Source organism: Oncorhynchus clarkii, unplaced genomic scaffold (assembly GCF_045791955.1).
Source record: "Oncorhynchus clarkii lewisi isolate Uvic-CL-2024 unplaced genomic scaffold, UVic_Ocla_1.0 unplaced_contig_5204_pilon_pilon, whole genome shotgun sequence".
Taxonomy (NCBI): Eukaryota; Metazoa; Chordata; class Actinopteri; order Salmoniformes; family Salmonidae; genus Oncorhynchus; species Oncorhynchus clarkii.
Window position 1 is genome coordinate 36,871 of NW_027258621.1, and position 26,679 is coordinate 63,549.

Consider the following 26,679-nt stretch of genomic DNA (forward strand, 5'->3'; position numbering starts at 1 on the left):
CTTCTTTACACAGCGAAGTCAATGAATCAGCACAAGAACCAATGTGGCTTTACAGAAACCACAAAACCAATGCTGCTTAAGATCACAATTGTCTCTCACAGAAGCATGGCACACTGCAAATTCCTAAATAAGATGATGCTGTGTGATTGACAGACTTAAATCAGTCTTCGAACAGGGAGTTGAACCTCTTTTGGCTTGGAGGCAGTATTTCGGCATATGGATGAGAAGCGTGCCCTGTTACTCAGGCCCAGAAGCTCGGATATGCATATAATTGGTAGATGTGGATATAAAACACTCTAAAGTTTCCAAAACTGTTAAAATCCTGTCTGTGAGTATAACAGAACTGATACGGCAGGCGAAAATCTGAGGAAAATCATTCCAGGTAGTGCGATTTTTTTTTGATGTGGGTAGTTTTCAATTGAATGCTTATTGAGTTTCTAATGGGTTCGGACCCAGATTGCAGTTCCTATGGCTTCCACTAGATGTCAACAGTGTTTAGACATTGTTTCAGGCTTCTTTTCTGAAAAATTACGAAGAACGAGACCTTTCTGTCAGTGCTTAGGAAGCATGCAGTGCTGTTTTGGGAGCGTGACCGTTGTTTTTCCTTTCTATTGAACACGCTATTGTCCGGTTGAAATATGATCAATTATTAAGACAATAGACAACCTGAGGATTCATTTTAACATCGTTTGACATGTTTCTACAAACTTTATCGGTACTATGAGGATGTCTTCAGACTAAGCTGTTTTGGCTCTGTGAGTGTTTTGTCCTCAGGTCGAACATGTCATGGAAAGTCAAGGAAAATGCAAGTTCAGAAAGACAGCGTAGTGAAGAAAGGTGAACATTAAAGGATCGCCCGAACAGGGACTTGAACCCTGGACCCTCAGATTAAAAGTCTGATGCTCTACCGACTGAGCTAACCGGGCTCTGCTTTTGCTATTTTCATACACCTAACCCGCCGGGCAGAGGCACGTGCTGACGAGGGGGCATTGTCAGATGGTACATTTCCCCAGAGAACCAAGTCTTCATTCCAAATGATACAGTCAACGAAATCTGAACTAGTCATCCCCTCCAAAAAACACATTGTACAAGACCTCGTGGCGCAAAGGTAGCGCGTCTGACTCCAGATTAGAAGGTTGCGTGTTCAAATCACGTCGTGGTCAGGGATTTTATCTGTGCAATATCTGCCTTCTTTACACAGCGAAGTCAATGAATCAGCACAAGAACCAATGTGGCTTTACAGAAACCACAAAACCAATGCTGCTTAAGATCACAATTGTCTCTCACAGAAGCATGGCACACTGCAAATTCCTAAATAAGATGATGCTGTGTGATTGACAGACTTAAATCAGTCTTCGAACAGGGAGTTGAACCTCTTTTGGCTTGGAGGCAGTATTTCGGCATATGGATGAGAAGCGTGCCCTGTTACTCAGGCCCAGAAGCTCGGATATGCATATAATTGGTAGATGTGGATATAAAACACTCTAAAGTTTCCAAAACTGTTCAAATCCTGTCTGTGAGTATAACAGAACTGATACGGCAGGCGAAAATCTGAGGAAAATCATTCCAGGAAGTGCGATTTTTTTTTGATGTGGGTAGTTTTCAATTGAATGCTTATTGAGTTTCTAATGGGTTCGGACCCAGATTGCAGTTCCTATGGCTTCCACTAGATGTCAACAGTCTTTAGACATTGTTTCAGGCTTCTTTTCTGAAAAATTACGAAGAACGAGACCTTTCTGTCAGTGCTTAGGAAGCATGCAGTGCTGTTTTGGGAGCGTGACCGTTGTTTTTCCTTTCTATTGAATACGCTATTGTCCGGTTGAAATATGATCAATTATTAAGACAATAGACAACCTGAGGATTCATTTTAACATCGTTTGACATGTTTCTACAAACTTTATCGGTACTATGAGGATGTCTTCAGACTAAGCTGTTTTGGCTCTGTGAGTGTTTTGTCCTCAGGTCGAACATGTCATGGAAAGTCAAGGAAAATGCAAGTTCAGAAAGACAGCGTAGTGAAGAAAGGTGAACATTAAAGGATCGCCCGAACAGGGACTTGAACCCTGGACCCTCAGATTAAAAGTCTGATGCTCTACCGACTGAGCTATCCGGGCTCTGCTTTTGCTTGTTTTCATACACCTAACCCGCCGGGCAGAGGCACGTGCTGACGAGGGGGCATTGTCAGATGGTACATTTCCCCAGAGAACCAAGTCTTCATTCCAAATGATACAGTCAACGAAATCTGAACTAGGCATCCCCTCCAAAAAACACATTGTACAAGACCTCGTGGCGCAAAGGTAGCGCGTCTGACTCCAGATTAGAAGGTTGCGTGTTCAAATCACGTTGTGGTCAGGGATTTTATCTGTGCAATCTCTGCCTTCTTTACACAGCAAAGTCAATGAATCAGCACAAGAACCAATGTGGCTTTACAGAAACCACAAAACCAATGCTGCTTAAGATCACAATTGTCTCTCACAGAAGCATGGCACACTGCAAATTCCTAAATAAGATGATGCTGTGTGATTGACAGACTTAAATCAGTCTTCGAACAGGGAGTTGAACCTCTTTTGGCTTGGAGGCAGTATTTCGGCATATGGATGAGAAGCGTGCCCTGTTACTCAGGCCCAGAAGCTCGGATATGCATATAATTGGTAGATGTGGATATAAAACACTCTAAAGTTTCCAAAACTGTTAAAATCCTGTCTGTGAGTATAACAGAACTGATACGGCAGGCGAAAATCTGAGGAAAATCATTCCAGGAAGTGCGATTTTTTTTGATGTGGGTAGTTTTCAATTGAATGCTTATTGAGTTTCTAATGGGTTCGGACCCAGATTGCAGTTCCTATGGCTTCCACTAGATGTCAACAGTCTTTAGACATTGTTTCAGGCTTCTTTTCTGAAAAATTACGAAGAACGAGACCTTTCTGTCAGTGCTTAGGAAGCATGCAGTGCTGTTTTGGGAGCGTGACCGTTGTTTTTCCTTTCTATTGAATACGCTATTGTCCGGTTGAAATATGATCAATTATTAAGACAATAGACAACCTGAGGATTCATTTTAACATCGTTTGACATGTTTCTACAAACTTTATCGGTACTATGAGGATGTCTTCAGACTAAGCTGTTTTGGCTCTGTGAGTGTTTTGTCCTCAGGTCGAACATGTCATGGAAAGTCAAGGAAAATGCAAGTTCAGAAAGACAGCGTAGTGAAGAAAGGTGAACATTAAAGGATCGCCCGAACAGGGACTTGAACCCTGGACCCTCAGATTAAAAGTCTGATGCTCTACCGACTGAGCTATCCGGGCTCTGCTTTTGCTTATTTTCATACACCTAACCCGCCGGGCAGAGGCACGTGCTGACGAGGGGGCATTGTCAGATGGTACATTTCCCCAGAGAACCAAGTCTTCATTCCAAATGATACAGTCAACGAAATCTGAACTAGGCATCCCCTCCAAAAAACACATTGTACAAGACCTCGTGGCGCAAAGGTAGCGCGTCTGACTCCAGATCAGAAGGTTGCGTGTTCAAATCACGTCGTGGTCAGGGATTTTATCTGTGCAATCTCTGCCTTCTTTACACAGCGAAGTCAATGAATCAGCACAAGAACCAATGTGGCTTTACAGAAACCACAAAACCAATGCTGCTTAAGATCACAATTGTCTCTCACAGAAGCATGGCACACTGCAAATTCCTAAATAAGATGATGCTGTGTGATTGACAGACTTAAATCAGTCTTCGAACAGGGAGTTGAACCTCTTTTGGCTTGGAGGCAGTATTTCGGCATATGGATGAGAAGCGTGCCCTGTTACTCAGGCCCAGAAGCTCGGATATGCATATAATTGGTAGATGTGGATATAAAACACTCTAAAGTTTCCAAAACTGTTAAAATCCTGTCTGTGAGTATAACAGAACTGATACGGCAGGCGAAAATCTGAGGAAAATCATTCCAGGAAGTGCGATTTTTTTTTGATGTGGGTAGTTTTCAATTGAATGCTTATTGAGTTTCTAATGGGTTCGGACCCAGATTGCAGTTCCTATGGCTTCCACTAGATGTCAACAGTCTTTAGACATTGTTTCAGGCTTCTTTTCTGAAAAATTACGAAGAACGAGACCTTTCTGTCAGTGCTTAGGAAGCATGCAGTGCTGTTTTGGGAGCGTGACCGTTGTTTTTCCTTTCTATTGAATACGCTATTGTCCGGTTGAAATATGATCAATTATTAAGACAATAGACAACCTGAGGATTCATTTTAACATCGTTTGACATGTTTCTACAAACTTTATCGGTACTATGAGGATGTCTTCAGACTAAGCTGTTTTGGCTCTGTGAGTGTTTTGTCCTCAGGTCGAACATGTCATGGAAAGTCAAGGAAAATGCAAGTTCAGAAAGACAGCGTAGTGAAGAAAGGTGAACATTAAAGGATCGCCCGAACAGGGACTTGAACCCTGGACCCTCAGATTAAAAGTCTGATGCTCTACCGACTGAGCTATCCGGGCTCTGCTTTTGCTTGTTTTCATACACCTAACCCGCCGGGCAGAGGCACGTGCTGACGAGGGGGCATTGTCAGATGGTACATTTCCCCAGAGAACCAAGTCTTCATTCCAAATGATACAGTCAACGAAATCTGAACTAGGCATCCCCTCCAAAAAACACATTGTACAAGACCTCGTGGCGCAAAGGTAGCGCGTCTGACTCCAGATTAGAAGGTTGCGTGTTCAAATCACGTTGTGGTCAGGGATTTTATCTGTGCAATCTCTGCCTTCTTTACACAGCGAAGTCAATGAATCAGCACAAGAACCAATGTGGCTTTACAGAAACCACAAAACCAATGCTGCTTAAGATCACAATTGTCTCTCACAGAAGCATGGCACACTGCAAATTCCTAAATAAGATGATGCTGTGTGATTGACAGACTTAAATCAGTCTTCGAACAGGGAGTTGAACCTCTTTTGGCTTGGAGGCAGTATTTCGGCATATGGATGAGAAGCGTGCCCTGTTACTCAGGCCCAGAAGCTCGGATATGCATATAATTGGTAGATGTGGATATAAAACACTCTAAAGTTTCCAAAACTGTTAAAATCCTGTCTGTGAGTATAACAGAACTGATACGGCAGGCGAAAATCTGAGGAAAATCATTCCAGGAAGTGCGATTTTTTTTTGATGTGGGTAGTTTTCAATTGAATGCTTATTGAGTTTCTAATGGGTTCGGACCCAGATTGCAGTTCCTATGGCTTCCACTAGATGTCAACAGTCTTTAGACATTGTTTCAGGCTTCTTTTCTGAAAAATTACGAAGAACGAGACCTTTCTGTCAGTGCTTAGGAAGCATGCAGTGCTGTTTTGGGAGCGTGACCGTTGTTTTTCCTTTCTATTGAATACGCTATTGTCCGGTTGAAATATGATCAATTATTAAGACAATAGACAACCTGAGGATTCATTTTAACATCGTTTGACATGTTTCTACAAACTTTATCGGTACTATGAGGATGTCTTCAGACTAAGCTGTTTTGGCTCTGTGAGTGTTTTGTCCTCAGGTCGAACATGTCATGGAAAGTCAAGGAAAATGCAAGTTCAGAAAGACAGCGTAGTGAAGAAAGGTGAACATTAAAGGATCGCCCGAACAGGGACTTGAACCCTGGACCCTCAGATTAAAAGTCTGATGCTCTACCGACTGAGCTATCCGGGCTCTGCTTTTGCTTGTTTTCATACACCTAACCCGCCGGGCAGAGGCACGTGCTGACGAGGGGGCATTGTCAGATGGTACATTTCCCCAGAGAACCAAGTCTTCATTCCAAATGATACAGTCAACGAAATCTGAACTAGGCATCCCCTCCAAAAAACACATTGTACAAGACCTCGTGGCGCAAAGGTAGCGCGTCTGACTCCAGATTAGAAGGTTGCGTGTTCAAATCACGTTGTGGTCAGGGATTTTATCTGTGCAATCTCTGCCTTCTTTACACAGCGAAGTCAATGAATCAGCACAAGAACCAATGTGGCTTTACAGAAACCACAAAACCAATGCTGCTTAAGATCACAATTGTCTCTCACAGAAGCATGGCACACTGCAAATTCCTAAATAAGATGATGCTGTGTGATTGACAGACTTAAATCAGTCTTCGAACAGGGAGTTGAACCTCTTTTGGCTTGGAGGCAGTATTTCGGCATATGGATGAGAAGCGTGCCCTGTTACTCAGGCCCAGAAGCTCGGATATGCATATAATTGGTAGATGTGGATATAAAACACTCTAAAGTTTCCAAAACTGTTAAAATCCTGTCTGTGAGTATAACAGAACTGATACGGCAGGCGAAAATCTGAGGAAAATCATTCCAGGAAGTGCGATTTTTTTTGATGTGGGTAGTTTTCAATTGAATGCTTATTGAGTTTCTAATGGGTTCGGACCCAGATTGCAGTTCCTATGGCTTCCACTAGATGTCAACAGTCTTTAGACATTGTTTCAGGCTTCTTTTCTGAAAAATTACGAAGAACGAGACCTTTCTGTCAGTGCTTAGGAAGCATGCAGTGCTGTTTTGGGAGCGTGACCGTTGTTTTTCCTTTCTATTGAATACGCTATTGTCCGGTTGAAATATGATCAATTATTAAGACAATAGACAACCTGAGGATTCATTTTAACATCGTTTGACATGTTTCTACAAACTTTATCGGTACTATGAGGATGTCTTCAGACTAAGCTGTTTTGGCTCTGTGAGTGTTTTGTCCTCAGGTCGAACATGTCATGGAAAGTCAAGGAAAATGCAAGTTCAGAAAGACGTAGTGAAGAAAGGTGAACATTAAAGGATCGCCCGAACAGGGACTTGAACCCTGGACCCTCAGATTAAAAGTCTGATGCTCTACCGACTGAGCTATCCGGGCTCTGCTTTTGCTTATTTTCATACACCTAACCCGCCGGGCAGAGGCACGTGCTGACGAGGGGGCATTGTCAGATGGTACATTTCCCCAGAGAACCAAGTCTTCATTCCAAATGATACAGTCAACGAAATCTGAACTAGGCATCCCCTCCAAAAAACACATTGTACAAGACCTCGTGGCGCAAAGGTAGCGCGTCTGACTCCAGATCAGAAGGTTGCGTGTTCAAATCACGTCGTGGTCAGGGATTTTATCTGTGCAATCTCTGCCTTCTTTACACAGCGAAGTCAATGAATCAGCACAAGAACCAATGTGGCTTTACAGAAACCACAAAACCAATGCTGCTTAAGATCACAATTGTCTCTCACAGAAGCATGGCACACTGCAAATTCCTAAATAAGATGATGCTGTGTGATTGACAGACTTAAATCAGTCTTCGAACAGGGAGTTGAACCTCTTTTGGCTTGGAGGCAGTATTTCGGCATATGGATGAGAAGCGTGCCCTGTTACTCAGGCCCAGAAGCTCGGATATGCATATAATTGGTAGATGTGGATATAAAACACTCTAAAGTTTCCAAAACTGTTAAAATCCTGTCTGTGAGTATAACAGAACTGATACGGCAGGCGAAAATCTGAGGAAAATCATTCCAGGAAGTGCGATTTTTTTTTGATGTGGGTAGTTTTCAATTGAATGCTTATTGAGTTTCTAATGGGTTCGGACCCAGATTGCAGTTCCTATGGCTTCCACTAGATGTCAACAGTCTTTAGACATTGTTTCAGGCTTCTTTTCTGAAAAATTACGAAGAACGAGACCTTTCTGTCAGTGCTTAGGAAGCATGCAGTGCTGTTTTGGGAGCGTGACCGTTGTTTTTCCTTTCTATTGAATACGCTATTGTCCGGTTGAAATATGATCAATTATTAAGACAATAGACAACCTGAGGATTCATTTTAACATCGTTTGACATGTTTCTACAAACTTTATCGGTACTATGAGGATGTCTTCAGACTAAGCTGTTTTGGCTCTGTGAGTGTTTTGTCCTCAGGTCGAACATGTCATGGAAAGTCAAGGAAAATGCAAGTTCAGAAAGACAGCGTAGTGAAGAAAGGTGAACATTAAAGGATCGCCCGAACAGGGACTTGAACCCTGGACCCTCAGATTAAAAGTCTGATACTCTACCGACTGAGCTATCCGGGCTCTGCTTTTGCTTGTTTTCATACACCTAACCCGCCAGGCAGAGGCACGTGCTGACGAGGGGGCATTGTCAGATGGTACATTTCCCCAGAGAACCAAGTCTTCATTCCAAATGATACAGTCAACGAAATCTGAACTAGGCATCCCCTTCAAAAAACACATTGTACAAGACTTCGTGGCGCAAAGGTAGCGCGTCTGACTCCAGATTAGAAGGTTGCGTGTTCAAATCACGTTGTGGTCAGGGATTTTATCTGTGCAATCTCTGCCTTCTTTACACAGCGAAGTCAATGAATCAGCACAAGAACCAATGTGGCTTTACAGAAACCACAAAACCAATGCTGCTTAAGATCACAATTGTCTCTCACAGAAGCATGGCACACTGCAAATTCCTAAATAAGATGATGCTGTGTGATTGACAGACTTAAATCAGTCTTCGAACAGGGAGTTGAACCTCTTTTGGCTTGGAGGCAATATTTCGGTATATGGATGAGAAACGTGCCCTGTTACTCAGGCCCAGAAGCTCGGATATGCATATAATTGGTAGATGTGGTTATAAAACACTCTAAAGTTTCCAAAACTGTTAAAATCCTGTCTGTGAGTATAACAGAACTGATACGGCAGGCGAAAATCTGAGGAAAATCATTCCAGGAAGTGCGATTTTTTTTTGATGTGGGTAGTTTTCAATTGAATGCTTATTGAGTTTCTAATGGGTTCGGACCCAGATTGCAGTTCCTATGGCTTCCACTAGATGTCAACAGTCTTTAGACATTGTTTCAGGCTTCTTTTCTGAAAAATTACGAAGAACGAGACCTTTCTGTCAGTGCTTAGGAAGCATGCAGTGCTGTTTTGGGAGCGTGACCGTTGTTTTTCCTTTCTATTGAATACGCTATTGTCCGGTTGAAATATGATCAATTATTAAGACAATAGACAACCTGAGGATTCATTTTAACATCGTTTGACATGTTTCTACAAACTTTATCGGTACTATGAGGATGTCTTCAGACTAAGCTGTTTTGGCTCTGTGAGTGTTTTGTCCTCAGGTCGAACATGTCATGGAAAGTCAAGGAAAATGCAAGTTCAGAAAGACAGCGTAGTGAAGAAAGGTGAACATTAAAGGATCGCCCGAACAGGGACTTGAACCCTGGACCCTCAGATTAAAAGTCTGATGCTCTACCGACTGAGCTATCCGGGCTCTGCTTTTGCTTGTTTTCATACACCTAACCCGCCGGGCAGAGGCACGTGCTGACGAGGGGGCATTGTCAGATGGTACATTTCCCCAGAGAACCAAGTCTTCATTCCAAATGATACAGTCAACGAAATCTGAACTAGGCATCCCCTCCAAAAAACACATTGTACAAGACCTCGTGGCGCAAAGGTAGCGCGTCTGACTCCAGATTAGAAGGTTGCGTGTTCAAATCACGTTGTGGTCAGGGATTTTATCTGTGCAATCTCTGCCTTCTTTACACAGCGAAGTCAATGAATCAGCACAAGAACCAATGTGGCTTTACAGAAACCACAAAACCAATGCTGCTTAAGATCACAATTGTCTCTCACAGAAGCATGGCACACTGCAAATTCCTAAATAAGATGATGCTGTGTGATTGACAGACTTAAATCAGTCTTCGAACAGGGAGTTGAACCTCTTTTGGCTTGGAGGCAGTATTTCGGCATATGGATGAGAAGCGTGCCCTGTTACTCAGGCCCAGAAGCTCGGATATGCATATAATTGGTAGATGTGGATATAAAACACTCTAAAGTTTCCAAAACTGTTAAAATCCTGTCTGTGAGTATAACAGAACTGATACGGCAGGCGAAAATCTGAGGAAAATCATTCCAGGAAGTGCGATTTTTTTTGATGTGGGTAGTTTTCAATTGAATGCTTATTGAGTTTCTAATGGGTTCGGACCCAGATTGCAGTTCCTATGGCTTCCACTAGATGTCAACAGTCTTTAGACATTGTTTCAGGCTTCTTTTCTGAAAAATTACGAAGAACGAGACCTTTCTGTCAGTGCTTAGGAAGCATGCAGTGCTGTTTTGGGAGCGTGACCGTTGTTTTTCCTTTCTATTGAATACGCTATTGTCCGGTTGAAATATGATCAATTATTAAGACAATAGACAACCTGAGGATTCATTTTAACATCGTTTGACATGTTTCTACAAACTTTATCGGTACTATGAGGATGTCTTCAGACTAAGCTGTTTTGGCTCTGTGAGTGTTTTGTCCTCAGGTCGAACATGTCATGGAAAGTCAAGGAAAATGCAAGTTCAGAAAGACAGCGTAGTGAAGAAAGGTGAACATTAAAGGATCGCCCGAACAGGGACTTGAACCCTGGACCCTCAGATTAAAAGTCTGATGCTCTACCGACTGAGCTATCCGGGCTCTGCTTTTGCTTATTTTCATACACCTAACCCGCCGGGCAGAGGCACGTGCTGACGAGGGGGCATTGTCAGATGGTACATTTCCCCAGAGAACCAAGTCTTCATTCCAAATGATACAGTCAACGAAATCTGAACTAGGCATCCCCTCCAAAAAACACATTGTACAAGACCTCGTGGCGCAAAGGTAGCGCGTCTGACTCCAGATTAGAAGGTTGCGTGTTAAAATCACGTTGTGGTCAGGGATTTTATCTGTGCAATCTCTGCCTTCTTTACACAGCGAAGTCAATGAATCAGCACAAGAACCAATGTGGCTTTACAGAAACCACAAAACCAATGCTGCTTAAGATCACAATTGTCTCTCACAGAAGCATGGCACACTGCAAATTCCTAAATAAGATGATGCTGTGTGATTGACAGACTTAAATCAGTCTTCGAACAGGGAGTTGAACCTCTTTTGGCTTGGAGGCAGTATTTCGGTATATGGATGAGAAGCGTGCCCTGTTACTCAGGCCCAGAAGCTCGGATATGCATATAATTGGTAGATGTGGATATAAAACACTCTAAAGTTTCCAAAACTGTTAAAATCCTGTCTGTGAGTATAACAGAACTGATACGGCAGGCGAAAATCTGAGGAAAATCATTCCAGGAAGTGCGATTTTTTTTTGATGTGGGTAGTTTTCAATTGAATGCTTATTGAGTTTCTAATGGGTTCGGACCCAGATTGCAGTTCCTATGGCTTCCACTAGATGTCAACAGTCTTTAGACATTGTTTCAGGCTTCTTTTCTGAAAAATTACGAAGAACGAGACCTTTCTGTCAGTGCTTAGGAAGCATGCAGTGCTGTTTTGGGAGCGTGACCGTTGTTTTTCCATTCTATTGAATACGCTATTGTCCGGTTGAAATATGATCAATTATTAAGACATTAGACAACCTGAGGATTCATTTTAACATCGTTTGACATGTTTCTACAAACTTTATCGGTACTATGAGGATGTCTTCAGACTAAGCTGTTTTGGCTCTGTGAGTGTTTTGTCCTCAGGTCGAACATGTCATGGAAAGTCAAGGAAAATGCAAGTTCAGAAAGACGAACATTAAAGGATCGCCCGAACAGGGACTTGAACCCTGGACCCTCAGATTAAAAGTCTGATGCTCTACCGACTGAGCTATCCGGGCTCTGCTTTTGCTTATTTTCATACACCTAACCCGCCGGGCAGAGGCACGTGCTGACGAGGGGGCATTGTCAGATGGTACATTTCTCCAGAGAACCAGGTCTTCATTCCAAATGATACAGTCAACGAAATCTGAACTAGGCATCCCCTCCAAAAAACACATTGTACAAGACCTCGTGGCGCAAAGGTAGCGCGTCTGACTCCAGATCAGAAGGTTGAGTGTTCAAATCACGTCGTGGTCAGGGATTTTATGTGTGCAATCTCTGCCTTCTTTACACAGCAAAGTCAATGAATCAGCACAAGAACCAATGTGGCTTTACAGAAACCACCAAACCAATGCTGCTTAAGATCACAATTGTCTCTCACAGAAGCATGGCACACTGCAAATTCCTAAATAAGATGATGCTGTGTGATTGACAGACTTAAATCAGTCTTCGAACAGGGAGTTGAACTTCTTTTGGCTTGGAGGCAGTATTTCGGCATATGGATGAGAAGCGTGCCCTGTTACTCAGGCCCAGAAGCTCGGATATGCATATAATTGGTAGATGTGGATATAAAACACTCTAAAGTTTCCAAAACTGTTAAAATCCTGTCTGTGAGTATAACAGAACTGATAGGCGAAAACCTGAGGAAAATCATTCCAGGAAGTGCGATTTTTTTTGATGTGGGTAGTTTTCAATTGAATGCTTATTGAGTTTCTAATGGGTTCGGACCCAGATTGCAGTTCCTATGGCTTCCACTAGATGTCAACAGTCTTTAGACATTGTTTCAGGCTTCTTTTCTGAAAAATTACGAAGAACGAGACGTTTCTGTCAGTGCTTAGGAAGCATGCAGTGCTGTTTTGGGAGCGTGACCGTTGTTTTTCCATTCTATTGAATACGCTATTGTCCGGTTGAAATATGATCAATTATTAAGACATTAGACAACCTGAGGATTCATTTTAACATCGTTTGACATGTTTCTACAAACTTTATCGGTACTATGAGGATGTCTTCAGACTAAGCTGTTTTGGCTCTGTGAGTGTTTTGTCCTCAGGTCGAACATGTCATGGAAAGTCAAGGAAAATGCAAGTTCAGAAAGACAGCGTAGTGAAGAAAGGTGAACATTAAAGGATCGCCCGAACAGGGACTTGAACCCTGGACCCTCAGATTAAAAGTCTGATGCTCTACCGACTGAGCTATCCGGGCTCTGCTTTTGCTTATTTTCATACACCTAACCCGCCGGGCAGAGGCACGTGCTGACGAGGGGGCATTGTCAGATGGTACATTTCTCCAGAGAACCAGGTCTTCATTCCAAATGATACAGTCAACGAAATCTGAACTAGGCATCCCCTCCAAAAAACACATTGTACAAGACCTCGTGGCGCAAAGGTAGCGCGTCTGACTCCAGATCAGAAGGTTGCGTGTTCAAATCACGTCGTGGTCAGGGATTTTATCTGTGCAATCTCCGCCTTCTTTACACAGCGAAGTCAATGAATCAGCACAAGAACCAATGTGGCTTTACAGAAACCACAAAACCAATGCTGCTTAAGATCACAATTGTCTCTCACAGAAGCATGGCACACTGCAAATTCCTAAATAAGATGATGCTGTGTGATTGACAGTCTTCGAACAGGGAGTTGAACTTCTTTTGGCTTGGAGGCAGTATTTCGGCATATGGATGAGAAGCGTGCCCTGTTACTCAGGCCAAGAAGCTCGGATATGCATATAATTGGTAGATGTGGATATAAAACACTCTAAAGTTTCCAAAACTGTTAAAATCCTGTCTGTGAGTATAACAGAACTGATACGGCAGGCGAAAATCTGAGGAAAATCATTCCAGGAAGTGCGATTTTTTTTTGATGTGGGTAGTTTTCAATTGAACGCTTATTGAGCTTCTAATGGGTTCGGACCCAGATTGCAGTTCCTATGGCTTCCACTAGATGTCAACAGTCTTTAGACATTGTTTCAGGCTTCTTTTCTGAAAAATTACAAAGAACGAGACCTTTCTGTCAGTCCTTAGGAAGCATGCAGTGCTGGTTTGGGAGCGTGACCGTTGTTTTTCCTTTCTATTGAACACGCTATTGTCCGGTTGAAATATGATCAATTATTAAGACAATAGACAACCTGAGGATTCATTTTAACATCGTTTGACATGTTTCTACAAACTTTATCGGTACTATGAGGATGTTTTCAGACTAAGCTGTTTTGGCTCTGTGAGTGTTTTGTCCTCAGGTCGAACATGTCATGGAAAGTCAAGGAAAATGCAAGTTCAGAAAGACGAACATTAAAGGATCGCCCGAACAGGGACTTGAACCCTGGACCCTCAGATTAAAAGTCTGATGCTCTACCGACTGAGCTATCCGGGCTCTGCTTTTCCTTATTTTCATACACCTAACCCGCCGGGCAGAGGCACGTGCTGACGAGGGGGCATTGTCAGATGGTACATTTCCCCAGAGAACCAAGTCTTCATTCCAAATGATACAGTCAACGAAATCTGAACTAGGCATCCCCTCCAAAAAACACATTGTACAAGACCTCGTGGCGCAAAGGTAGCGCGTCTGACTCCAGATCAGAAGGTTGCGTGTTCAAATCACGTCGTTGTCAGGGATTTTATCTGTGCAATCTCTGCCTTCTTTACACAGCGAAGTCAATGAATCAGCACAAGAACCAATGTGGCTTTACAGAAACCACAAAATCAATGCTGCTTAAGATCACAATTGTCTCTCACAGAAGCATGGCACACTGCAAATTCCTAAATAAGATGATGCTGTGTGATTGACAGACTTAAATCAGTCTTCGAACAGGGAGTTGAACCTCTTTTGGCTTGGAGGCAGTATTTCGGCATATGGATGAGAAGCGTGCCCTGTTACTCAGGCCCAGAAGCTCGGATATGCATATAATTGGTAGATGTGGATATAAAACACTCTAAAGTTTCCAAAACTGTTAAAATCCTGTCTGTGAGTATAACAGAACTGATACGGCAGGCGAAAATCTGAGGAAAATCATTCCAGGAAGTGCGATTTTTTTTTGATGTGGGTAGTTTTCAATTGAATGCTTATTGAGTTTCTAATGGGTTCGGACCCAGATTGCAGTTCCTATGGCTTCCACTAGATGTCAACAGTCTTTAGACATTGTTTCAGGCTTCTTTTCTGAAAAATTACGAAGAACGAGACCTTTCTGTCAGTGCTTAGGAAGCATGCAGTGCTGTTTTGGGAGCGTGACCGTTGTTTTTCCTTTCTATTGAATACGCTATTGTCCGGTTGAAATATGATCAATTATTAAGACAATAGACAACCTGAGGATTCATTTTAACATCGTTTGACATGTTTCTACAAACTTTATCGGTACTATGAGGATGTCTTCAGACTAAGCTGTTTTGGCTCTGTGAGTGTTTTGTCCTCAGGTCGAACATGTCATGGAAAGTCAAGGAAAATGCAAGTTCAGAAAGACAGCGTAGTGAAGAAAGGTGAACATTAAAGGATCGCCCGAACAGGGACTTGAACCCTGGACCCTCAGATTAAAAGTCTGATGCTCTACCGACTGAGCTATCCGGGCTCTGCTTTTGCTTGTTTTCATACACCTAACCCGCCAGGCAGAGGCACGTGCTGACGAGGGGGCATTGTCAGATGGTACATTTCCCCAGAGAACCAAGTCTTCATTCCAAATGATACAGTCAACGAAATCTGAACTAGGCATCCCCTTCAAAAAACACATTGTACAAGACTTCGTGGCGCAAAGGTAGCGCGTCTGACTCCAGATTAGAAGGTTGCGTGTTCAAATCACGTTGTGGTCAGGGATTTTATCTGTGCAATCTCTGCCTTCTTTACACAGCGAAGTCAATGAATCAGCACAAGAACCAATGTGGCTTTACAGAAACCACAAAACCAATGCTGCTTAAGATCACAATTGTCTCTCACAGAAGCATGGCACACTGCAAATTCCTAAATAAGATGATGCTGTGTGATTGACAGACTTAAATCAGTCTTCGAACAGGGAGTTGAACCTCTTTTGGCTTGGAGGCAGTATTTCGGTATATGGATGAGAAGCGTGCCCTGTTACTCAGGCCCAGAAGCTCGGATATGCATATAATTGGTAGATGTGGATATAAAACACTCTAAAGTTTCCAAAACTGTTAAAATCCTGTCTGTGAGTATAACAGAACTGATACGGCAGGCGAAAATCTGAGGAAAATCATTCCAGGAAGTGCGATTTTTTTTTGATGTGGGTAGTTTTCAATTGAATGCTTATTGAGTTTCTAATGGGTTCGGACCCAGATTGCAGTTCCTATGGCTTCCACTAGATGTCAACAGTCTTTAGACATTGTTTCAGGCTTCTTTTCTGAAAAATTACGAAGAACGAGACCTTTCTGTCAGTGCTTAGAAAGCATGCAGTGCTGTTTTGGGAGCGTGACCGTTGTTTTTCCTTTCTATTGAATACGCTATTGTCCGGTTGAAATATGATCAATTATTAAGACAATAGACAACCTGAGGATTCATTTTAACATCGTTTGACATGTTTCTACAAACTTTATCGGTACTATGAGGATGTCTTCAGACTAAGCTGTTTTGGCTCTGTGAGTGTTTTGTCCTCAGGTCGAACATGTCATGGAAAGTCAAGGAAAATGCAAGTTCAGAAAGACGAACATTAAAGGATTGCCCGAACAGGGACTTGAACCCTGGACCCTCAGATTAAAAGTCTGATGCTCTACCGACTGAGCTATCCGGGCTCTGCTTTTGCTTATTTTCATACACCTAACCCGCCGGGCAGAGGCACGTGCTGACGAGGGGGCATTGTCAGATGGTACATTTCTCCAGAGAACCAGGTCTTCATTCCAAATGATACAGTCAACGAAATCTGAACTAGGCATCCCCTCCAAAAAACACATTGTACAAGACCTCGTGGCGCAAAGGTAGCGCGTCTGACTCCAGATCAGAAGGTTGAGTGTTCAAATCACGTCGTGGTCAGGGATTTTATGTGTGCAATCTCTGCCTTCTTTACACAGCAAAGTCAATGAATCAGCACAAGAACCAATGTGGCTTTACAGAAACCACCAAACCAATGCTGCTTAAGATCACAATTGTCTCTCACAGAAGCATGGCACACTGCAAATTCCTAAATAAGATGATGCTGTGTGATTGACAGACTTAAATCAGTCTTCGAACAGGGAGCTGAACTTCTTTTGGCTTGGAGGCAGTATTTCGGCATATGGATGAGAAGCGTGCCCTGTTACTCAGGCCCAGAAGCTCGGATATGCATATAATTGGTAGATGTGGATATAAAACACTCTACAGTTTCCAAAACTGTTAAAATCCTGTCTGTGAGTATAACAGAACTGATAGGCGAAAACCTGAGGAAAATCATTCCAGGAAGTGCGATTTTTTTTGATGTGGGTAGTTTTCAATTGAATGCTTATTGAGTTTCTAATGGGTTCGGACCCAGATTGCAGTTCCTATGGCTTCCACTAGATGTCAACAGTCTTTAGACATTTTTTCAGGCTTCTTTTCTGAAAAATTACGAAGAACGAGACCTTTCTGTCAGTGCTTAGGAAGCATGCAGTGCTGGTTTGGGAGCTTGACCGTTGTTTTTCCTTTCTATTGAATACGCTATTGTCCGGTTGAAATATGATCAATTATTAAGACAATAGACAACCTGAGGATTCATTTTAACATCGTTTGACATGTTTCTACAAACTTTATCGGTACTATGAGGATGTCTTCAGACTAAGCTGTTTTGGCTCTGTGAGTGTTTTGTCCTCAGGTCGAACATGTCATGGAAAGTCAAGGAAAATGCAAGTTCAGAAAGACAGCGTAGTGAAGAAAGGTGAACATTAAAGGATCGCCCGAACAGGGACTTGAACCCTGGACCCTCAGATTAAAAGTCTGATGCTCTACCGACTGAGCTATCCGGGCTCTGCTTTTGCTTATTTTCATACACCTAACCCGCCGGGCAGAGGCACGTGCTGACGAGGGGGCATTGTCAGATGGTACATTTCTCCAGAGAACCAGGTCTTCATTCCAAATGATACAGTCAACGAAATCTGAACTAGGCATCCCCTCCAAAAAACACATTGTACAAGACCTCGTGGCGCAAAGGTGGCGCGTCTGACTCCCGATCAGAAGGTTGCGTGTTCAAATCACGTCAGGGACTTTATGTGTGTAATCTCTGCCTTCTTTACACAGCGAAGTCAATGAATCAGCACAAGAACCAATGTGGCTTTACAGAAACCACAAAACCAATGCTGCTTAAGATCACAATTGTCTCTCACAGAAGCATGGCACACTGCAAATTCCTAAATAAAATGATGCTGTGTGATTGACAGTCTTCGAACAGGGAGTTGAACTTCTTTTGGCTTGGAGGCAGTATTTCGGCATATGGATGAGAAGCGTGCCCTGTTACTCAGGCCAAGAAGCTCGGATATGCATATAATTGGTAGATGTGGATATAAAACACTCTAAAGTTTCCAAAACTGTTAAAATCCTGTCTGTGAGTATAACAGAACTGATACGGCAGGCGAAAATCTGAGGAAAATCATTCCAGGAAGTGCGATTTTTTTTGATGTGGGTAGTTTTCACGCTTATTGAGCTTCTAATGGGTTCGGACCCAGATTGCAGTTCCTATGGCTTCCACTAGATGTCAACAGTCTTTAGACATTGTTTCAGGCTTCTTTTCTGAAAAATTACAAAGAACGAGACCTTTCTGTCAGTCCTTAGGAAGCATGCAGTGCTGGTTTGGGAGCGTGACCGTTGTTTTTCCTTTCTATTGAACACGCTATTGTCCGGTTGAAATATGATCAATTATTAAGACAATAGACAACCTGAGGATTCATTTTAACATTGTTTGACATGTTTCTACAAACTTTATCGGTACTATGAGGATGTTTTCAGACTAAGCTGTTTTGGCTCTGTGAGTGTTTTGTCCTCAGGTCGAACATGTCATGGAAAGTCAAGGAAAATGCAAGTTCAGAAAGACGAACATTAAAGGATCGCCCGAACAGGGACTTGAACCCTGGACCCTCAGATTAAAAGTCTGATGCTCTACCGACTGAGCTATCCGGGCTCTGCTTTTGCTTATTTTCATACACCTAACCCGCCGGGCAGAGGCACGTGCTGACGAGGGGGCATTGTCAGATGGTACATTTCCCCAGAGAACCAAGTCTTCATTCCAAATGATACAGTCAACGAAATCTGAACTAGGCATCCCCTCCAAAAAACACATTGTACAAGACCTCGTGGCGCAAAGGTAGCGCGTCTGACTCCAGATTAGAAGGTTGAGTGTTCAAATCACGTTGTGGTCAGGGATTTTGTCTGTGCAATCTCTGCCTTCTTTACACAGCGAAGTCAATGAATCAGCACAAGAACCATTGTGGCTTTACAGAAACCACCAAACCAATGCTGCTTAAGATCACAATTGTCTCTCACAGAAGCATGGCACACTGCAAATTCCTAAATAAGATGATGCTGTGTGATTGACAGACTTAAATCAGTCTTCGAACAGGGAGTTGAACCTCTTTTGGCTTGGAGGCAGTATTTCGGCATATGAATGAGAAGCGTGCCCTGTTACTCAGGCCCAGAAGCTCGGATATGCATATAATTGGTAGATGTGGATATAAAACACTCTTAAGTTTCCAAAACTGTTAAAATCCTGTCTGTGAGTATAACAGAACTGATAGGCGAAAACCTGAGGAAAATCATTCCAGGAAGTGCGATTTTTTTTTGATGTGGGTAGTTTTCAATTGAATGCTTATTGAGTTTCTAATGGGTTCGGACCCAGATTGCAGTTCCTATGGCTTCCACTAGATGTCAACAGTCTTTAGACATTGTTTCAGGCTTCTTTTCTGAAAAATTACGAAGAACGAGACCTTTCTGTCAGTGCTTAGGAAGCATGCAGTGCTGTTTTGGGAGCGTGACCGTTGTTTTTCCATTCTATTGAATACGCTATTGTCCGGTTGAAATATGATCAATTATTAAGACATTAGACAACCTGAGGATTCATTTTAACATCGTTTGACATGTTTCTACAAACTTTATCGGTACTATGAGGATGTCTTCAGACTAAGCTGTTTTGGCTCTGTGAGTGTTTTGTCCTCAGGTCGAACATGTCATGGAAAGTCAAGGAAAATGCAAGTTCAGAAAGACGAACATTAAAGGATCGCCCGAACAGGGACTTGAACCCTGGACCCTCAGATTAAAAGTCTGATGCTCTACCGACTGAGCTATCCGGGCTCTGCTTTTGCTTATTTTCATACACCTAACCCGCCGGGCAGAGGCACGTGCTGACGAGGGGGCATTGTCAGATGGTACATTTCTCCAGAGAACCAGGTCTTCATTCCAAATGATACAGTCAACGAAATCTGAACTAGGCATCCCCTCCAAAAAACACATTGTACAAGACCTCGTGGCGCAAAGGTAGCGCGTCTGACTCCAGATCAGAAGGTTGAGTGTTCAAATCACGTCGTGGTCAGGGATTTTATGTGTGCAATCTCTGCCTTCTTTACACAGCAAAGTCAATGAATCAGCACAAGAACCAATGTGGCTTTACAGAAACCACCAAACCAATGCTGCTTAAGATCACAATTGTCTCTCACAGAAGCATGGCACACTGCAAATTCCTAAATAAGATGATGCTGTGTGATTGACAGTCTTCGAACAGGGAGTTGAACTTCTTTTGGCTTGGAGGCAGTATTTCGGCATATGGATGAGAAGCGTGCCCTGTTACTCAGGCCAAGAAGCTCGGATATGCATATAATTGGTAGATGTGGATATAAAACACTCTAAAGTTTCCAAAACTGTTAAAATCCTGTCTGTGAGTATAACAGAACTGATACGGCAGGCGAAAATCTGAGGAAAATCATTCCAGGAAGTGCGATTTTTTTTTGATGTGGGTAGTTTTCAATTGAACGCTTATTGAGCTTCTAATGGGTTCGGACCCAGATTGCAGTTCCTATGGCTTCCACTAGATGTCAACAGTCTTTAGACATTGTTTCAGGCTTCTTTTCTGAAAAATTACAAAGAACGAGACCTTTCTGTCAGTCCTTAGGAAGCATGCAGTGCTGGTTTGGGAGCGTGACCGTTGTTTTTCCTTTCTATTGAACACGCTATTGTCCGGTTGAAATATGATCAATTATTAAGACAATAGACAACCTGAGGATTCATTTTAACATCGTTTGACATGTTTCTACAAACTTTATCGGTACTATGAGGATGTTTTCAGACTAAGCTGTTTTGGCTCTGTGAGTGTTTTGTCCTCAGGTCGAACATGTCATGGAAAGTCAAGGAAAATGCAAGTTCAGAAAGACAAACATTAAAGGATCACCCGAACAGGGACTTGAACCCTGGACCCTCAGATTAAAAGTCTGATGCTCTACCGACTGAGCTATCCGGGCTCTGCTTTTGCTTATTTTCATACACCTAACCCGCCGGGCAGAGGCACGTGCTGACGAGGGGGCATTGTCAGATGGTACATTTCTCCAGAGAACCAGGTCTTCATTCCAAATGATACAGTCAACGAAATCTGAACTAGGCATCCCCTCCAAAAAACACATTGTACAAGACCTCGTGGCGCAAAGGTAGCGCGTCTGACTCCAGATCAGAAGGTTGCGTGTTCAAATCACGTCGTGGTCAGGGATTTTATCTGTGCAATCTCCGCCTTCTTTACACAGCGAAGTCAATGAATCAGCACAAGAACCAATGTGGCTTTACAGAAACCACAAAACCAATGCTGCTTAAGATCACAATTGTCTCTCACAGAAGCATGGCACACTGCAAATTCCTAAATAAAATGATGCTGTGTGATTGACAGTCTTCGAACAGGGAGTTGAACTTCTTTTGGCTTGGAGGCAGTATTTCGGCATATGGATGAGAAGCGTGCCCTGTTACTCAGGCCAAGAAGCTCGGATATGCATATAATTGGTAGATGTGGATATAAAACACTCTAAAGTTTCCAAAACTGTTAAAATCCTGTCTGTGAGTATAACAGAACTGATACGGCAGGCGAAAATCTGAGGAAAATCATTCCAGGAAGTGCGATTTTTTTTTGATGTGGGTAGTTTTCACGCTTATTGAGCTTCTAATGGGTTCGGACCCAGATTGCAGTTCCTATGGCTTCCACTAGATGTCAACAGTCTTTAGACATTGTTTCAGGCTTCTTTTCTGAAAAATTACAAAGAACGAGACCTTTCTGTCAGTCCTTAGGAAGCATGCAGTGCTGGTTTGGGAGCGTGACCGTTGTTTTTCGTTTCTATTGAACACGCTATTGTCCGGTTGAAATATGATCAATTATTAAGACAATAGACAACCTGAGGATTCATTTTAACATTGTTTGACATGTTTCTACAAACTTTATCGGTACTATGAGGATGTTTTCAGACTAAGCTGTTTTGGCTCTGTGAGTGTTTTGTCCTCAGGTCGAACATGTCATGGAAAGTCAAGGAAAATGCAAGTTCAGAAAGACAGCGTAGTGAAGAAAGGTGAACATTAAAGGATCGCCCGAACAGGGACTTGAACCCTGGACCCTCAGATTAAAAGTCTGATGCTCTACCGACTGAGCTATCCGGGCTCTGCTTTTGCTCATTTTCATACACCTAACCCGCCGGGCAGAGGCACGTGCTGACGAGGGGGCATTGTCAGATGGTACATTTCTCCAGAGAACCAGGTCTTCATTCCAAATGATACAGTCAACGAAATCTGAACTAGGCATCCCCTTCAAAATACACATTGTACAAGACCTCGTGGCGCAAAGGTAGCGCGTCTGACTCCAGATTAGAAGGTTGCGTGTTCAAATCACGTTGTGGTCAGGGATTTTATCTGTGCAATATCTGCCTTCTTTACACAGCGAAGTCAATGAATCAGCACAAGAACCAATGTGGCTTTACAGAAACCACAAAACCAATGCTGCTTAAGATCACAATTGTCTCTCACAGAAGCATGGCACACTGCAAATTCCTAAATAAGATGATGCTGTGTGATTGACAGACTTAAATCAGTCTTCGAACAGGGAGTTGAACCTCTTTTGGCTTGGAGGCAGTATTTCGGCATATGGATGAGAAGCGTGCCCTGTTACTCAGGCCCAGAAGCTCGGATATGCATATAATTGGTAGATGTGGATATAAAACACTCTAAAGTTTCCAAAACTGTTAAAATCCTGTCTGTGAGTATAACAGAACTGATACGGCAGGTGAAAATCTGAGGAAAATCATTCCAGGAAGTGCGATTTTTTTTTGATGTGGGTAGTTTTCAATTGAATGCTTATTGAGTTTCTAATGGGTTCGGACCCAGATTGCAGTTCCTATGGCTTCCACTAGATGTCAACAGTCTTTAGACATTGTTTCAGGCTTCTTTTCTGAAAAATTACGAAGAACGAGACCTTTCTGTCAGTGCTTAGGAAGCATGCAGTGCTGTTTTGGGAGCGTGACCGTTGTTTTTCCTTTCTATTGAATACGCTATTGTCCGGTTGAAATATGATCAATTATTAAGACAATAGACAACCTGAGGATTCATTTTAACATCGTTTGACATGTTTCTACAAACTTTATCGGTACTATGAGGATGTCTTCAGACTAAGCTGTTTTGGCTCTGTGAGTGTTTTGTCCTCAGGTCGAACATGTCATGGAAAGTCAAGGAAAATGCAAGTTCAGAAAGACAGCGTAGTGAAGAAAGGTGAACATTAAAGGATCGCCCGAACAGGGACTTGAACCCTGGACCCTCAGATTAAAAGTCTGATGCTCTACCGACTGAGCTATCCGGGCTCTGCTTTTGCTTGTTTTCATACACCTAACCCGCCGGGCAGAGGCACGTGCTGACGAGGTGGCATTGTCAGATGGTACATTTCCCCAGAGAACCAAGTCTTCATTCCAAATGATACAGTCAACGAAATCTGAACTAGGCATCCCCTCCAAAAAACACATTGTACAAGACCTCGTGGCGCAAAGGTAGCGCGTCTGACTCCAGATTAGAAGGTTGCGTGTTCAAGTCACGTTGTGGTCAGGGATTTTATCTGTGCAATCTCTGCCTTCTTTACACAGCGAAGTCAATGAATCAGCACAAGAACCAATGTGGCTTTACAGAAACCACAAAACCAATGCTGCTTAAGATCACAATTGTCTCTCACAGAAGCATGGCACACTGCAAATTCCTAAATAAGATGATGCTGTGTGATTGACAGACTTAAATCAGTCTTCGAACAGGGAGTTGAACCTCTTTTGGCTTGGAGGCAGTATTTCGGCATATGGATGAGAAGCGTGCCCTGTTACTCAGGCCCAGAAGCTCGGATATGCATATAATTGGTAGATGTGGATATAAAACACTCTAAAGTTTCCAAAACTGTTAAAATCCTGTCTGTGAGTATAACAGAACTGATAGGCGAAAACCTGAGGAAAATCATTCCAGGAAGTGCGATTTTTTTTTGATGTGGGTAGTTTTCAATTGAATGCTTATTGAGTTTCTAATGGGTTCGGACCCAGATTGCAGTTCCTATGGCTTCCACTAGATGTCAACAGTCTTTAGACATTGTTTCAGGCTTCTTTTCTGAAAAATTACGAAGAACGAGACCTTTCTGTCAGTGCTTAGGAAGCATGCAGTGCTGTTTTGGGAGCGTGACCGTTGTTTTTCCTTTCTATTGAATACGCTATTGTCCGGTTGAAATATGATCAATTATTAAGACAATAGACAACCTGAGGATTCATTTTAACATCGTTTGACATGTTTCTACAAACTTTATCGGTACTATGAGGATGTCTTCAGACTAAGCTGTTTTGGCTCTGTGAGTGTTTTGTCCTCAGGTCGAACATGTCATGGAAAGTCAAGGAAAATGCAAGTTCAGAAAGACGAACATTAAAGGATCGCCCGAACAGGGACTTGAACCCTGGACCCTCAGATTAAAAGTCTGATGCTCTACCGACTGAGCTATCCGGGCTCTGCTTTTGCTTATTTTCATACACCTAACCCGCCGGGCAGAGGCACGTGCTGACGAGGGGGCATTGTCAGATGGTACATTTCTCCAGAGAACCAGGTCTTCATTCCAAATGATACAGTCAACGAAATCTGAACTAGGCATCCCCTCCAAAAAACACATTGTACAAGACCTCGTGGCGCAAAGGTAGCGCGTCTGACTCCAGATCAGAAGGTTGAGTGTTCAAATCACGTCGTGGTCAGGGATTTTATGTGTGCAATCTCTGCCTTCTTTACACAGCAAAGTCAATGAATCAGCACAAGAACCAATGTGGCTTTACAGAAACCACCAAACCAATGCTGCTTAAGATCACAATTGTCTCTCACAGAAGCATGGCACACTGCAAATTCCTAAATAAGATGATGCTGTGTGATTGACAGACTTAAATCAGTCTTCGAACAGGGAGTTGAACCTCTTTTGGCTTGGAGGCAGTATTTCGGCATATGGATGAGAAGCGTGCCCTGTTACTCAGGCCCAGAAGCTCGGATATGCATATAATTGGTAGATGTGGATATAAAACACTCTAAAGTTTCCAAAACTGTTAAAATCCTGTCTGTGAGTATAACAGAACTGATAGGCGAAAACCTGAGGAAAATCATTCCAGGAAGTGCGATTTTTTTTGATGTGGGTAGTTTTCAATTGAATGCTTATTGAGTTTCTAATGGGTTCGGACCCAGATTGCAGTTCCTATGGCTTCCACTAGATGTCAACAGTCTTTAGACATTTTTTCAGGCTTCTTTTCTGAAAAATTACGAAGAACGAGACCTTTCTGTCAGTGCTTAGGAAGCATGCAGTGCTGGTTTGGGAGCGTGACCGTTGTTTTTCCTTTCTATTGAACACGCTATTGTCCGGTTGAAATATGATCAATTATTAAGACAATAGACAACCTGAGGATTCATTTTAACATCGTTTGACATGTTTCTACAAACTTTATCGGTACTATGAGGATGTCTTCAGACTAAGCTGTTTTGGCTCTGTGAGTGTTTTGTCCTCAGGTCGAACATGTCATGGAAAGTCAAGGAAAATGCAAGTTCAGAAAGACAGCGTAGTGAAGAAAGGTGAACATTAAAGGATCGCCCGAACAGGGAATTGAACCCTGGACCCTCAGATTAAAAGTCTGATGCTCTACCGACTGAGCTATCCGGGCTCTGCTTTTGCTTATTTTCATACACCTAACCCGCCGGGCAGAGGCACGTGCTGACGAGGGGGCATTGTCAGATGGTACATTTCCCCAGAGAACCAAGTCTTCATTCCAAATGATACAGTCAACGAAATCTGAACTAGGCATCCCCTCCAAAAAACACATTGTACAAGACCTTGTGGCGCAAAGGTAGCGCGTCTGACTCCAGATTAGAAGGTTGCGTGTTCAAATCACGTTGTGGTCAGGGATTTTATCTGTGCAATATCTGCCTTCTTTACACAGCGAAGTCAATGAATCAGCACAAGAACCAATGTGGCTTTACAGAAACCACAAAACCAATGCTGCTTAAGATCACAATTGTCTCTCACAGAAGCATGGCACACTGCAAATTCCTAAATAAGATGATGCTGTGTGATTGACAGACTTAAATCAGTCTTCGAACAGGGAGTTGAACCTCTTTTGGCTTGGAGGCAGTATTTCGGCATATGGATGAGAAGCGTGCCCTGTTACTCAGGCCCAGAAGCTCGGATATGCATATAATTGGTAGATGTGGATATAAAACACTCTAAAGTTTCCAAAACTGTTAAAATCCTGTCTGTGAGTATAACAGAACTGATACGGCAGGCGAAAATCTGAGGAAAATCATTCCAGGAAGTGCGATTTTTTTTTGATGTGGGTAGTTTTCAATTGAATGCTTATTGAGTTTCTAATGGGTTCGGACCCAGATTGCAGTTCCTATGGCTTCCACTAGATGTCAACAGTCTTTAGACATTGTTCGTTTGACATGTTTCTACAAACTTTATCGGTACTATGAGGATGTCTTCAGACTAAGCTGTTTTGGCTCTGTGAGTGTTTTGTCCTCAGGTCGAACATGTCATGGAAAGTCAAGGAAAATGCAAGTTCAGAAAGACAGCGTAGTGAAGAAAGGTGAACATTAAAGGATCGCCCGAACAGGGACTTGAACCCTGGACCCTCAGATTAAAAGTCTGATGCTCTACCGACTGAGCTATCCGA

At 42.7% G+C, this 26,679-nt stretch overlaps 43 non-coding genes across 43 annotated transcripts; 21 read left to right on the forward strand and 22 right to left on the reverse strand.

Moving 5' to 3' along the window:
- Positions 1-853: 853 nt before the first annotated feature.
- On the reverse strand, positions 854-926 carry trnak-uuu (transfer RNA lysine (anticodon UUU)). The gene has a single exon. It is a non-coding gene; the product is annotated as a tRNA-Lys (tRNA).
- A 165-nt stretch (positions 927-1,091) lies between these two features.
- trnaw-cca (transfer RNA tryptophan (anticodon CCA)) lies at positions 1,092-1,163 on the forward strand. Its single transcript has one exon. It is a non-coding gene; the product is annotated as a tRNA-Trp (tRNA).
- Positions 1,164-2,041: 878 nt separating this feature from the next.
- On the reverse strand, positions 2,042-2,114 carry trnak-uuu (transfer RNA lysine (anticodon UUU)). Its single transcript has one exon. It is a non-coding gene; the product is annotated as a tRNA-Lys (tRNA).
- Positions 2,115-2,280: 166 nt separating this feature from the next.
- Positions 2,281-2,352, forward strand: trnaw-cca (transfer RNA tryptophan (anticodon CCA)). Its single transcript has one exon. It is a non-coding gene; the product is annotated as a tRNA-Trp (tRNA).
- Positions 2,353-3,229: 877 nt separating this feature from the next.
- Positions 3,230-3,302, reverse strand: trnak-uuu (transfer RNA lysine (anticodon UUU)). The gene has a single exon. It is a non-coding gene; the product is annotated as a tRNA-Lys (tRNA).
- A 166-nt stretch (positions 3,303-3,468) lies between these two features.
- trnaw-cca (transfer RNA tryptophan (anticodon CCA)) lies at positions 3,469-3,540 on the forward strand. Its single transcript has one exon. It is a non-coding gene; the product is annotated as a tRNA-Trp (tRNA).
- Positions 3,541-4,418: 878 nt separating this feature from the next.
- Positions 4,419-4,491, reverse strand: trnak-uuu (transfer RNA lysine (anticodon UUU)). The gene has a single exon. It is a non-coding gene; the product is annotated as a tRNA-Lys (tRNA).
- A 166-nt stretch (positions 4,492-4,657) lies between these two features.
- On the forward strand, positions 4,658-4,729 carry trnaw-cca (transfer RNA tryptophan (anticodon CCA)). The gene has a single exon. It is a non-coding gene; the product is annotated as a tRNA-Trp (tRNA).
- Positions 4,730-5,607: 878 nt separating this feature from the next.
- On the reverse strand, positions 5,608-5,680 carry trnak-uuu (transfer RNA lysine (anticodon UUU)). Its single transcript has one exon. It is a non-coding gene; the product is annotated as a tRNA-Lys (tRNA).
- Positions 5,681-5,846: 166 nt separating this feature from the next.
- On the forward strand, positions 5,847-5,918 carry trnaw-cca (transfer RNA tryptophan (anticodon CCA)). The gene has a single exon. It is a non-coding gene; the product is annotated as a tRNA-Trp (tRNA).
- Positions 5,919-6,792: 874 nt separating this feature from the next.
- trnak-uuu (transfer RNA lysine (anticodon UUU)) lies at positions 6,793-6,865 on the reverse strand. Its single transcript has one exon. It is a non-coding gene; the product is annotated as a tRNA-Lys (tRNA).
- A 166-nt stretch (positions 6,866-7,031) lies between these two features.
- trnaw-cca (transfer RNA tryptophan (anticodon CCA)) lies at positions 7,032-7,103 on the forward strand. Its single transcript has one exon. It is a non-coding gene; the product is annotated as a tRNA-Trp (tRNA).
- Positions 7,104-7,981: 878 nt separating this feature from the next.
- On the reverse strand, positions 7,982-8,054 carry trnak-uuu (transfer RNA lysine (anticodon UUU)). Its single transcript has one exon. It is a non-coding gene; the product is annotated as a tRNA-Lys (tRNA).
- A 166-nt stretch (positions 8,055-8,220) lies between these two features.
- On the forward strand, positions 8,221-8,292 carry trnaw-cca (transfer RNA tryptophan (anticodon CCA)). Its single transcript has one exon. It is a non-coding gene; the product is annotated as a tRNA-Trp (tRNA).
- An 878-nt stretch (positions 8,293-9,170) lies between these two features.
- On the reverse strand, positions 9,171-9,243 carry trnak-uuu (transfer RNA lysine (anticodon UUU)). The gene has a single exon. It is a non-coding gene; the product is annotated as a tRNA-Lys (tRNA).
- Positions 9,244-9,409: 166 nt separating this feature from the next.
- On the forward strand, positions 9,410-9,481 carry trnaw-cca (transfer RNA tryptophan (anticodon CCA)). Its single transcript has one exon. It is a non-coding gene; the product is annotated as a tRNA-Trp (tRNA).
- Positions 9,482-10,358: 877 nt separating this feature from the next.
- trnak-uuu (transfer RNA lysine (anticodon UUU)) lies at positions 10,359-10,431 on the reverse strand. Its single transcript has one exon. It is a non-coding gene; the product is annotated as a tRNA-Lys (tRNA).
- Positions 10,432-10,597: 166 nt separating this feature from the next.
- On the forward strand, positions 10,598-10,669 carry trnaw-cca (transfer RNA tryptophan (anticodon CCA)). Its single transcript has one exon. It is a non-coding gene; the product is annotated as a tRNA-Trp (tRNA).
- Positions 10,670-11,529: 860 nt separating this feature from the next.
- trnak-uuu (transfer RNA lysine (anticodon UUU)) lies at positions 11,530-11,602 on the reverse strand. Its single transcript has one exon. It is a non-coding gene; the product is annotated as a tRNA-Lys (tRNA).
- Positions 11,603-11,768: 166 nt separating this feature from the next.
- Positions 11,769-11,840, forward strand: trnaw-cca (transfer RNA tryptophan (anticodon CCA)). The gene has a single exon. It is a non-coding gene; the product is annotated as a tRNA-Trp (tRNA).
- An 872-nt stretch (positions 11,841-12,712) lies between these two features.
- Positions 12,713-12,785, reverse strand: trnak-uuu (transfer RNA lysine (anticodon UUU)). The gene has a single exon. It is a non-coding gene; the product is annotated as a tRNA-Lys (tRNA).
- A 166-nt stretch (positions 12,786-12,951) lies between these two features.
- trnaw-cca (transfer RNA tryptophan (anticodon CCA)) lies at positions 12,952-13,023 on the forward strand. Its single transcript has one exon. It is a non-coding gene; the product is annotated as a tRNA-Trp (tRNA).
- An 849-nt stretch (positions 13,024-13,872) lies between these two features.
- On the reverse strand, positions 13,873-13,945 carry trnak-uuu (transfer RNA lysine (anticodon UUU)). The gene has a single exon. It is a non-coding gene; the product is annotated as a tRNA-Lys (tRNA).
- Positions 13,946-14,111: 166 nt separating this feature from the next.
- trnaw-cca (transfer RNA tryptophan (anticodon CCA)) lies at positions 14,112-14,183 on the forward strand. The gene has a single exon. It is a non-coding gene; the product is annotated as a tRNA-Trp (tRNA).
- An 878-nt stretch (positions 14,184-15,061) lies between these two features.
- Positions 15,062-15,134, reverse strand: trnak-uuu (transfer RNA lysine (anticodon UUU)). The gene has a single exon. It is a non-coding gene; the product is annotated as a tRNA-Lys (tRNA).
- A 166-nt stretch (positions 15,135-15,300) lies between these two features.
- Positions 15,301-15,372, forward strand: trnaw-cca (transfer RNA tryptophan (anticodon CCA)). Its single transcript has one exon. It is a non-coding gene; the product is annotated as a tRNA-Trp (tRNA).
- An 860-nt stretch (positions 15,373-16,232) lies between these two features.
- On the reverse strand, positions 16,233-16,305 carry trnak-uuu (transfer RNA lysine (anticodon UUU)). Its single transcript has one exon. It is a non-coding gene; the product is annotated as a tRNA-Lys (tRNA).
- Positions 16,306-16,471: 166 nt separating this feature from the next.
- trnaw-cca (transfer RNA tryptophan (anticodon CCA)) lies at positions 16,472-16,543 on the forward strand. The gene has a single exon. It is a non-coding gene; the product is annotated as a tRNA-Trp (tRNA).
- Positions 16,544-17,415: 872 nt separating this feature from the next.
- trnak-uuu (transfer RNA lysine (anticodon UUU)) lies at positions 17,416-17,488 on the reverse strand. The gene has a single exon. It is a non-coding gene; the product is annotated as a tRNA-Lys (tRNA).
- Positions 17,489-18,562: 1,074 nt separating this feature from the next.
- On the reverse strand, positions 18,563-18,635 carry trnak-uuu (transfer RNA lysine (anticodon UUU)). The gene has a single exon. It is a non-coding gene; the product is annotated as a tRNA-Lys (tRNA).
- Positions 18,636-18,801: 166 nt separating this feature from the next.
- Positions 18,802-18,873, forward strand: trnaw-cca (transfer RNA tryptophan (anticodon CCA)). The gene has a single exon. It is a non-coding gene; the product is annotated as a tRNA-Trp (tRNA).
- Positions 18,874-19,728: 855 nt separating this feature from the next.
- trnak-uuu (transfer RNA lysine (anticodon UUU)) lies at positions 19,729-19,801 on the reverse strand. Its single transcript has one exon. It is a non-coding gene; the product is annotated as a tRNA-Lys (tRNA).
- Positions 19,802-19,967: 166 nt separating this feature from the next.
- Positions 19,968-20,039, forward strand: trnaw-cca (transfer RNA tryptophan (anticodon CCA)). The gene has a single exon. It is a non-coding gene; the product is annotated as a tRNA-Trp (tRNA).
- Positions 20,040-20,888: 849 nt separating this feature from the next.
- trnak-uuu (transfer RNA lysine (anticodon UUU)) lies at positions 20,889-20,961 on the reverse strand. Its single transcript has one exon. It is a non-coding gene; the product is annotated as a tRNA-Lys (tRNA).
- Positions 20,962-21,127: 166 nt separating this feature from the next.
- trnaw-cca (transfer RNA tryptophan (anticodon CCA)) lies at positions 21,128-21,199 on the forward strand. The gene has a single exon. It is a non-coding gene; the product is annotated as a tRNA-Trp (tRNA).
- An 861-nt stretch (positions 21,200-22,060) lies between these two features.
- Positions 22,061-22,133, reverse strand: trnak-uuu (transfer RNA lysine (anticodon UUU)). The gene has a single exon. It is a non-coding gene; the product is annotated as a tRNA-Lys (tRNA).
- Positions 22,134-22,299: 166 nt separating this feature from the next.
- On the forward strand, positions 22,300-22,371 carry trnaw-cca (transfer RNA tryptophan (anticodon CCA)). Its single transcript has one exon. It is a non-coding gene; the product is annotated as a tRNA-Trp (tRNA).
- Positions 22,372-23,249: 878 nt separating this feature from the next.
- Positions 23,250-23,322, reverse strand: trnak-uuu (transfer RNA lysine (anticodon UUU)). The gene has a single exon. It is a non-coding gene; the product is annotated as a tRNA-Lys (tRNA).
- A 166-nt stretch (positions 23,323-23,488) lies between these two features.
- Positions 23,489-23,560, forward strand: trnaw-cca (transfer RNA tryptophan (anticodon CCA)). Its single transcript has one exon. It is a non-coding gene; the product is annotated as a tRNA-Trp (tRNA).
- Positions 23,561-24,415: 855 nt separating this feature from the next.
- trnak-uuu (transfer RNA lysine (anticodon UUU)) lies at positions 24,416-24,488 on the reverse strand. The gene has a single exon. It is a non-coding gene; the product is annotated as a tRNA-Lys (tRNA).
- Positions 24,489-24,654: 166 nt separating this feature from the next.
- On the forward strand, positions 24,655-24,726 carry trnaw-cca (transfer RNA tryptophan (anticodon CCA)). The gene has a single exon. It is a non-coding gene; the product is annotated as a tRNA-Trp (tRNA).
- Positions 24,727-25,598: 872 nt separating this feature from the next.
- On the reverse strand, positions 25,599-25,671 carry trnak-uuu (transfer RNA lysine (anticodon UUU)). The gene has a single exon. It is a non-coding gene; the product is annotated as a tRNA-Lys (tRNA).
- Positions 25,672-25,837: 166 nt separating this feature from the next.
- Positions 25,838-25,909, forward strand: trnaw-cca (transfer RNA tryptophan (anticodon CCA)). The gene has a single exon. It is a non-coding gene; the product is annotated as a tRNA-Trp (tRNA).
- The last annotated feature ends 770 nt before the right edge of the window (positions 25,910-26,679 follow it).